The sequence below is a fragment of the Acipenser ruthenus genome, chromosome 10 (genome assembly GCF_902713425.1).
Source record: "Acipenser ruthenus chromosome 10, fAciRut3.2 maternal haplotype, whole genome shotgun sequence".
Lineage (NCBI taxonomy): Eukaryota > Metazoa > Chordata > Actinopteri > Acipenseriformes > Acipenseridae > Acipenser > Acipenser ruthenus.
Window position 1 is genome coordinate 13,153,611 of NC_081198.1, and position 9,387 is coordinate 13,162,997.

Consider the following 9,387-nt stretch of genomic DNA (forward strand, 5'->3'; position numbering starts at 1 on the left):
GTGTGTGCCTGTTATATGAGAACAGACATGTCGGAAATGAAGTTCATTAAGCCCAGATTTTACTGAAATGTTTAGTTTGTTTATATTTTTTGCGAAAAGCTGCATGCACTTTTTAACGTTTTGTGTTGTTGACCTCAGCTGGGCAACGAAACTGGCAAAAAACATACAGATTAATTTAACTGTTAAAACTAAGTCGTTATACATCTATCAAAGTTTGACTTGTTTACAATAGTGTGTGTCTCTAGGACAAGGGTGGTTGTTTGTTCAGAAAACATTCATGAATAGGGTTGAATTAATCTGATACTACCATACCATGTTGGCTGATGATTTGTGAATCCCTGTGAAGTCTCCAACAACATTTTAAAAACGTTCAGTGGCATAAGAACGAATTACCACACAAACTTGAATGACTGCAGGGATGCTGTGGGTTCTGTTAGCTGCAGGCTCCAAGTCATTTTTTAACATTTCCACTGAAGTTAATACGTCCTCACAGTGGAAACACAGTCTTTCAAAACCTGCAATGTTATTGAAATTCTCTAACGGACTGTGTCTGTCCTTAAGTAGTCTTTCCCTACGAAATGCCATTTAATTAAAAAATTCAGCAAAAGCTATCAGTGATGCTGCCATGTTGGCTTCTATAACAATAGATACTTTATTCCCATTTAAGCCTGGTGAGGGGCAGGCTTAAAAAATGACTTAAATCTAAGACCAGGCTTAAATTAAGACTTTTTGTGCAACGGGTCTTATTTATTTTGGGCTTAAATTTTTAGTCTAAGTCCAATAAGCGGTCTTAAAAGCATTTCATACATTTTGTGCAACCGGCCCAAGAAGCCCACCAGTGAAAATTTCCTAGCAGGTACATGTGGAAATGGACAACTATCAAACCAAAAGCAACCTAAACATATCAAAACCGAGATCTGAAGAGATAAACATAAACGTGAGAACCTTAACCTTGAGTGGCCTTAATAAAACATTAACAACAATAACTCAACATAACTCAACAATGGACCAGACCAAAGCCTCTGCATTTACTTATTCATTGAGGTGACTGGGGAAATCCACCACTTAAAGCAACACCTTTTCGCATTTACTTAAAAAAAACAGATGAGTGAATCAAGACACATCCTGAATCTTGAAGAAAGGAATGTTTAATGTGACAATACCATATGTACAGTAACAAGCATTGGTTCGCTGTAGATGCAATATGACAGATGTCTAGATAGACATTAACTAAAATATGTATTCAAAGAAGAACATCCTAGTTACATGACAAAGACAAAGACAAAAACATGTTAAGTCAGATTTAGTCATAGATGTAATTTCTAAATAATGGTTTAGTGGTTTGATACTTTTCCTACAATTCCTTACAGTATTTAAGATTTAGGATGGACAAAACATAAAATGCTTATATAAGGAAAAAAATAAGGAATTTAAAACAAACAAAATTAACACTATGATAGCAGCAACATTTCATGTTACCATGTACAAGATCTACCAACCATTTACTAACAATGTGATATACTGACCACTGTTTTCTCAATGGAATGGAAAACAATGAGAGAATTTTTCTTTGCACACTGCATAGCCTCTAGTGTCACGTAGCCATGCTTTTTAAGTCAGGGGCTTGTTCACCGCAGATCAGAAAAAAATACTAAATTACCAGTTGCCTAAATCCATGTTGGTGTAATGTGTCATAATTTCTCAGAAGGTCATAGCAAAACATGCCACTAGGGGTGCAATTTGATACATAAAACAGTGACAGATTATATTTGCAATGCCTGCAGTAACTGTTTATCCATACAAAGCAGTATAAGCAGGTACCTTATGATGACAGCTCAACCTGAATCGTAGGGCTGTAATAATTAGCCCAGCCCACACGAGGCCCATATGTGCCTCCACTCAATCAAGCTTCCTGAAAATTGCATGTGAGAACATTAGGGGTCCCATTTATTAATGTTTCTTGTTATTAGTGACCAGCAAGCAAAGAAGAGACAGTACTGTGAAACTTTTACAGCTTTAATTACCTGGTAGAATTGCTCGGTGCTCCCAAGGTCAGACTTCACCCAGGACCTTGCTGTGAAGCTGATATCAGTATTCTGTTTTACACAAGCTTCTGCACATCTTAGCTTTGAAGCCTAGGAACATATGAATGCTGTTTTAAAGAAAAATCCATTCCGAACTAGCAGTCTCAGTGTTTCTGTACAGGATCTAGAGCCATTTTCACAAATAAATGCATAAATAAATACAAATAAATAAGCTTTTCTTGCTAATCGATTTTTTTTCTATTGCATTTGTAAGAAAACAAGAATAAAAACATGGAAAATCAAATACTATGCAGTCTTTTTTAGTTGATTTTCTAACATCATTGTTAGCTGAAGAACTATTGCAATGTGCAATGAAAAAAAGGGAATCTGACTATTGATGAAAATGATTTGGATTCTGCAAATATTTTACTTCAAGTATTTTTCAAAGTTGTTTCGGTTTCATTGACAAAGACTTCTAGTTCAATCTTTTGTCAAATTGTATTACTGTTTCTTTGTAGTATTACTGTAAATGTTATGATTGAGAGTTTAAAGTTATGATTGTGTATTTAAAGTAACCCATCAGAGCAAGAACCCGGTAAATCCTATTACAAACACAAAAATGTCAACTACATTAACATTCATTTATTTGACCTTAAGTATACATTGGGAATTATAAGGGACTCGTGATTGCATGTTATTACAATTCTACATTTTAAGAACTAAATCTGCAGTAATTTGTGTAATTACATTAAGGAGGTAGCTTTAAATAGTAACAGTTTCAGAATCTAAAGCCAATGGCAAAAAAAGTGCAAAAAAAAACAACACATAATTTTACACATTCTCCGACTGAAATCTGTGTCTTGGATCGGTGTAAAACATGAAAGTGTCTTTTGTCTGGTTACAAGATAGTTGCTAACTATGTATTGTCTTGTGTACTATTAAGTGTGAAAAGTACAAAAAGCAACATTCTATTAAAACCAGATGAAACAAATCCTTTTCACAACTAAAATAACTGCACCATAAAGCAAGCAGGAAAGACAGATAGATAAAGGTGAATGCACTGAATTCAGAAAGTATTGCTGCAGCTCCATTTTCACAAAATTTTCTAGCTTACCAATGTGTTTTGTTACAGCAATCAATCGTATCCAAGGAATGCAGCGAATGGCAATGCAGACAATAAGAAGTTAGCAAGGTCTTTCTGCATGATTTCTTAAAAATCACATACACCCCCAGCCAACTATAATATTATTATATCAAAATATTTGTATAGGGCAAAACCTACAGTACTGTACATAACAAGAAAAGTCATGCTTATATTCTCCTTCAAATAATACCTCCTTGAACTCAGTGCTTAGTCACAGTGTGAAGGAAAAATGACATTCTCCACCGCCATCTTGCCAGGATGTTGTGCTCAAGCGTAGAATCATGTTATATTTTGGCAATGATGCTGATGCTTTCTATGATGCTGAAAAAACTGATTCACTCTTTTATTACTTCAAATCTATTATATCCTGCAGCATTTTCTAAAGCCAGCGGTTTTATTCTAATCATAACATCCAGATGGCAGTAAAATATCACAAGTTCTATATTTTAGCTGGTCCTTTCACTGCGAAAGTCATATATTTTCAAATCAGGTTAATATTTCATTCGATGTGAGCTGCCAGTCAGGTATGGAAACCATGTCCTTTGATTTATCAGCATTTCAGTCAAACCAGCCTCCTGGACTGCTTCTGATCAAATCAATAATTTTTGCAGCGGCCTCACAGCAATGCATTCTACATCTCTCTCAAAAGCAGCCTCATTTTTGGCGCCATCTAAATCGCCTTAACACTTAAAGACCAACATTGATGTCCTATCTAAATTCTGGTTGGCAGACAATTGTGCAACAACCTCCTGCAATCCCAAGGAGGCACTTCGTGCAGCTTAAATTTGTTTCACTCACTTTAGCAGATTTCAGCTCCTCATGATTTGAATCTCTTTACTGATGCTTCATTCTTAGGATTCAGGGGTTACCTAGGGAATGAATGGTTCTCTAGCGAATGCCCTCCTGAAATTCAGAATTTTTCTTCCCACCTCAAAGCTACAGCTCTTCTGGAACTGTATCCCATCGTCGCAGCAGCTCACATCTGGGGCCACCGATGGTCAAGAAAATCTATCACATTCTTTAGCGACAATAAATCTACAGTCCATATCATCAATAAAGGAAGATCTTCCTCTCTCCTTATAATGCAGTTACTACGTCACCTCATTTGGATTTCAGCATCTTCTAATTTCTTAATTCAAGCCCATTACATTCCCAGTTCACATAATAATGCAGCTGATGCTCTTTCTCACCTACAGAGCGCCAGATTTCAGCAGTTGGTTCCCACAGCATCACCAGCACCTCTCACCTCAAGTTCTGGAATACCAGCACCTAGTATTCCTGTGAGCTCTCCTGTCTTCAAACCTTCTTAAATCTACTAGAAATTGTGTGTCTGCTGCTCTAGCTCCATCAACAAGATCATCCTACTCCACAGGCTGGTCTTCTTTCTCCTCCTTCTGCAAAAAATAAAAATTCAGCCAGCTCCATTTAATCAAGACTGGATCCTAGCCTTTATCGTCCACACACAAGACATTCTACAACTCTCCGCTTCCACAATCAAATCTTACATCTCCGGAATTCAGTTCCATTACTATCTCATGTCAGTGTCCTCTCCAATTCTTCTGGCGATTCCAGCAATCCACCTGATGCTCTGTGGCATATCTAAGAGCCCCCCTCCTACTTCCCCATCTCGACTTCCTATATCTCTGTATATTCTACAGTCGCTCATATCAATCTTACGAAAAGGCTGTTTCAACCCCTTTGACGATCTCCTCATGGAAGTCATGTGTGTAATTGCTTTCTTTGGATTTCTCGGATGCTCCGAATATACAGTCCCATCCCTTTCCAGCTTCCCTACTCTCGGCATTTGTTCCAATGACATCTACTTAGTTCCATATTTTCATTTTCTAATTATGCTCTGCATCTCTAAGACAGATCAACTTCATCAGGGTCAATTTATACAGCTGTCGAAGATTAATTCTCCTTTAGGTCCCTACACCTCCATGTCTAGATACATCTACAGCAAGAAGCCTTTCCTCATGACAGATTCACTGTTCACCAGCTCCTCCCGTGCAGTAGTTACAATACATTGGTTCTCATCTCACCTTGCCACTCTCATCTCCAAAACACGCCTTTCTCCTCAGTTCTACACTCCTTACTCCTTTAGAATTGGAGCAGCCACCTCAGCCAACATCAATCAGCATCTAATTAAGAGCCTAGGGTTCTGGTCCTCCTCAGCAGTGGAATCATACATACGCACATCTGTTTCCGATATAGCTGCAGCCCACCAAGAAATTGTTAGCATGCCTGGAGTGGGGGCTACCTGATTCACCAGGTCCACCAGAGGTTTTCCCCTCTATTGGGTGGGGTTTTTTCCTCTCCACTGTGTGGCAGTTAAACACATAATTTCACTCTACATATTCTTTTGTCCAAAAAAAAAAATTCAATATTAATAAACCATAATATAATGGCTTCACGTAGCATACAGTTGCATATGGTGAAGGAGATGGGCAGGCAAGTGGGCTTTACATAATGCAACATGTTTAGTTTTTTTTCCTGGTTATTAGAGGAAAAAAAATGCATCAACCCCTGCATCTGCTTTCTGAGTCTGTGTCTGTAAATAGATTTCTAGTTAGTTATATTTAGCTTGTTTGTCCCTTTCCTTGTGGAATCTTTGGGGAAGAGGTTCAGTATAAACAAAACACTGAACAAATCCCATTATTCAGTAACATATGCCATATTTCTTGTCTCAAAATATATTATTTAATGGCTGCAAAATAACATTAAAATGTAGATGTTCACTGAACAGTACTAAATTGAGAGAAAAGTATAGTTAAAACATGTTAATTGCTTCCAATTTTGAGCAATGATGTTACATTTAAAAGGGTATAAATCAGCAGACTGATTCCTCTCAAAAAATAACTCTTTCTGTTTTATTTATAGTAACAGAAGTGGAAAATAAATATTATTTAACCTGGTAACTTAATAGTAATTGGAATCAATATATATATATATATATATATATATATATATATATATATATATATATATATATATATATATATATATATTTTCTGTAGCTCTCAATGAGACTTCTGCACCTGTTAACAGGTAGTTTGGCTCACTCTTCCTGAGCAAACTGCTCCAGCTGTCTCAGGTTTGATGGGTGCCTTCTCCAGACTGCAAGTTTCAGCTCTTTCCATAGATGTTCGATAGGATTCAGATCAGGACTCATAGAAGGCCACTTCAGAATAGCCCAATGTTTTGTTCTTATCCATTCTTGGGTGCTTTTAGCTATGTGTTTTGAGTCATTATCCTGTTGGAGGACCCATGACCTGCGACTGAGACAGAGCTTTCTGACACTGGGCAGTACGTTTCGCTCCAGAATGCCTTGATAGTCTTGAGATTTCATTGTGCCCTGCACAGATTCAAGGCACCCTGTGCCAGGCGCAACAAAGCAGCCCCAAAACATAACCGAGCCTCCTCCATGTTTCACTGTAGGTATGGTGTTCTTTTCTTTGAAAGCTTCATTTTTTTGTCTGTGAACATAGAGCTGATATGACTTGCCAAAAAGCTCCAGTTTTGACTCATCTGTCCAAAGGACATTCTCCCAGAAGGATTGTAGCTTGTCAATATGCATTTTAGCAAATTTCAGTCTGGCTTTTTTATGTTTTTCTTTCAAAAGTGGAGTCCTCCTGGGTCTTCTTCCATGGAGCCCACTTTTGCTCGAAAAACGACGGATGGTGCGATCAGAAACTGACGTACCTTCACCTTGGAGTTCAGCTTGTATCTCTTTGGCAGTTATCCTTGGTTCTTTTTCTACTATTCACACTATCCTTCTGTTCAATCTGGGGTTGATTTTCCTCTTGCTGCCGCGCCCAGGGAGGTTGGCTACAGTTCCATGGACCTTAAACTTCTTAATAATATTTGCAACTGTTGTCACAGGAACATCAAGCTGCTTGGAGATGGTCTTGTAGCCTTTACCTTTACCATGCTTGTCTATTATTTTCTTTCTGATCTCCTCAGACAACTCTCTCCTTTGCTTTCTCTGGTCCATGTTCAGTGTGGTGCACACAATGATACCAAACAGCACAGTGACTACTTTTCTCCATTTAAATAGGCTGAATGACTGATTACAAGATTGGAGACATGTGTGATACTAATTAAAGAAGCTAATTAGTTTGAAATATCTCTATAATCCAATTATTTATTATCTTTTCTAAGGGGTACCAACAAATGTGTCCAGGCCATTTTAGAATATCTTTGTAGAATAAGCAATAACTCATCTCTTTTCACAGCTTCTTTGCTTTATTCTATGACATACCAAAGGCATGCAAGTATACATGATAAAATAGCTTTTAATTTAATCACTTTTCAGGAGGAATGAAGCATTATTTCAACGAGCTGTAAGGGTACCAACAAATTTGAGCACGTCTATATATATATATATATATATATATATATATATATATATATATATATATATATATATATATATATATATATATACTTAATAATGGTTTTGGTTTCAAATATATTTATTCCTATTTTCTGTTAATTCAGTTAACCACCCGTATTTGTTACAGCATCTGCTGCCTGTCAAATGCATTTTAGAGCCTGTGCAGTCCCAAATTGTTATTGCAGACCAGACACATTTTAGTAAGGTCAGCATGGGAGGACCTGAGCCAGCATTTGCTGCGTTATAGATCTACTTTGACCTATTTCACATAAATTCTGAATGCAATTCTCTTAGCAGCAAATCAACCAGCATCTATTGGGACGTTTGAATCAAATTGTGTGTAACTTGTATAAAAATGTTTAAATGTTATCTGAAGTGGGATTTAAATATTTGAAAATCTAAAAGTAAGGCAGACATTGGATGTAATATATAATTCATGCTGCACATTATTTCTCAATTATTATTATTATTATTATTATTATTATTATTATTATTATTTATTTCTTAGCAGACGCCCTTATCCAGGGCGACTTACAATCGCAAGCAAATACAAATACATTCAAGTGTTACAATACAAGTAATACAATAAGAGCAAGAAATACAATCATTTTTGTTCAAGTGTGACAAACCACAATTCAATAATACAGCAGATAATAGTGATAGTTACTTGTCCCATTGTCATAGGTATACAACTAGGCTGGCTCTCATTAACAAATCGTAAGCTTTTTCACTGGTACTGTTTTGTTTTTAAGGTTCTTAAAGGTTTGGTACCTCCTTATTGGAATGTTCTGGAGGAGAGGATTAACACTGGCTATAGTTTACGCTCTCAGGATTCTGTTAGTTTGGCAGTCCCAAAGGTTCGCACACATTTGGGAGAACTGTCTTTCACTTATCAGCCCCCAAAAAGGTGGAACTCTTTGACTTATAGTATGAAGTTGGAATTTGACAATCTCAACTTTTCTGGCTATAAAGATCGTATTTGGGAATTGCTTAGAGCCTCTTGCTATTGTTTTTCCTTTAGTCCACATTAACATATAGATGTGTTTTATTTATGTTGTTCTTTTTTGTAGGCTGCTGTTTGAACCATAAATGCAATTATTTTACTGTCTAGCAGGCCCCCTTGTAAATGAGGCATTGTTCTCAATGGGTAAATCTTCTGTATAAATAAATACAAAAATAAAAATAAGAAGCTGAGAGCTTTTTTAACTTACAGTATATACTAGATAAAAATCCATGATTGTTTCTTTCAAAACTGTATATGAGAGACCTTTGTAGTGAATCAAAGTGCAGGTAAGAGAAAATATTTATGGAAATATGTTATTAGCTATAACCTCTTTAAGTCCACCAGGAACATAATTTTATATTATTCACAATAAGTTGCCAAAAACAGTTTTGATTATGAATGAAAGTGCAGCTCAAAACAGGATGACCTTTGCACCTATTCTCCCAGTTACTCAAGACTGAATGTTAGCAAAAGCAGGTTATTAATAATATATGTAAGGGGTTAGGCTGTGGATTAAGCTGCCATTACAGAACACAAAATAATATAAAATGCATTAAGGTAATAGAAATAAACGTGTGTGTGGTGGGGGGTTGTGGCAAAGTGGTTTGCAGTGCGCAGGTGTAGAGGTGATGCAGTGTTCAGTAATAACAGCACAACACAGTTCATGGTGAAAGACAGCTGGGTTGCTTGTTTGGAAACCTTAAATAATAATACCTGGCTCTACACAATGATGTGTATAGCGCACGTAAACCACGGGGTTCAGTCCCGAAATAATAATAAATACACACTATACACAGACATGGTCACGAATTCCAACAGT